Below are 1710 nucleotides of genomic sequence, written 5' to 3'. Positions count from 1 at the left end.
GCATCCCTCCATCCATCCATCCACTCCCCACAATCACTGTCCACCATCATCCATCCACTTGTCCAGTATCCATCCACCATCCATCACTCATCCATCTCATAGAAAGCATTGAGCACCCGCCCCTGGAGCGACAAGTTTCCCAAGCCCAGAGTCTAGCTGCCATGCCGCCTTGGTCCCCAGGAAGTAGACCGAGCACGTGTGACGGGTGTCGTCTTCAGTCACGGGTCCCAACAGTGTCACGGGCATGGCGCACCTGGCGAGCTCCCCTCTGCTGCCACTCTCAGCTCTTAGGCTCATTTCTCCACAGCCCTGCATTCGCGGGAGGGAGCGCCCCACCGCCCTGCTGTCCCCGCCCTGCTGAGCCTGGGAACTTGCTGGAGGAGGCCTGCCTGCCCCGGGGAGGGTGATGAGCGCCTGCCTCTGCCAGTCTCCACAGGACTTCCCCCGAGGCCACGACAGCTGGAGAATGCTCTGCATTTTTCTCATTTCGATAAAGGTGCACAGGGTACTTCTGGGGCTAAAATCATGCCCTCTCAGGAACGTTCCTGGCTGCCGTGCTGGGGACTGCGGGGTTTTTGGAGGGAGAGAGTTGCTTTATCTGATGGTTTGCCTCTTTGACTCAGGCCTGAGGAATGCCAACCTCCCCGCACCACCACTCCCTGACAGGTAGACCCTCAGTCAGCTCCCGGTGACAACCAGGAACAGGGAGGGGGGCGGAGGGGGGCTGAGGGCAGGTAAGGCCACCGCAGCAGCGGCAGGCCCAGACGAGGGGCCGAGGCCCAGGGGAGCCGGAGGCTTGAAGTCCCACGTAGTGACTGACGGCAGAGAAAGACCAGGCGGCCGGCCCTGCAGGCCCACTGAGGCACTGCGGTGCCTGATGCGGCGTTTCCTTCTGCCCAGGGGTAAACTTTGACATCCACATCCTGAAATTTACCTGTCTCAGTTCCAGCCTTGACACGTCGAGTGACTTAGGAGGAGTCACGCGAGTCAGGGCGTCCTCTGCTTGAAAAACAGCTGTGATCTCAGAGTGTGTCGTGAGAAACGGTGACTTGCTAACTCATGACCGCGTGGTCGGGGGCTCGCTGAGAGCTTGGGTGAGGCAGACCGTACCCCTCGCCTTGCCCAGGAGGCGGGTGCAGAGACGGGACATCTCCCGGCGTCCCTGTCCCTCGTGAGCAGCCTGTGACCTCGGGCAGCCTGTGACCTTGGGCAAGTGCCTCCGTTCCTCCGGGTCTCGTCACCTTGCCCGTTCAACGGTGATGATGGTGATCACAGCACCTCCCTCCGTGGAATGTCCTGCAGCTTCGAGGTGTCACCAAAGGTCTTTGAGGTCCTGGGGGAAAGGTGTTATTCATTACTGGTCCTGCGGCGGGCAAACCGTCGAAGCTGCCAGACTCGTTTACTTCACCCGGTTTCTCCGTCCCCTCTCGGCCTCTCCCCACCCACCTCCCAACTGCTCCCCGTTTCTCACACGCCTCAGCCCTTTCTCATTCTGCCTCACCTCCCAGCTAAGACTCTCCCCACCATGCACTCTGCCTCCAATGCGATGGAACCCCAGACAAGTAGAACTGGCAAGGACCCTGGGCAACACTGAGTGCAAACCTCGAGCCACAGAGGTAAAGGTTGTCAGTCTATCCATTCATCAATCTACCCATCCATCTGTCCATTCATCCATCCACTCATCAACCCATCCATCCACCTATCCATCCA

Source organism: Pteropus vampyrus, unplaced genomic scaffold (genome assembly GCF_000151845.1).
Source record: "Pteropus vampyrus isolate Shadow unplaced genomic scaffold, Pvam_2.0 Scaffold214, whole genome shotgun sequence".
Classification (NCBI taxonomy): Eukaryota; Metazoa; Chordata; class Mammalia; order Chiroptera; family Pteropodidae; genus Pteropus; species Pteropus vampyrus.
Note: the sequence above shows the minus strand (reverse complement) of the source record.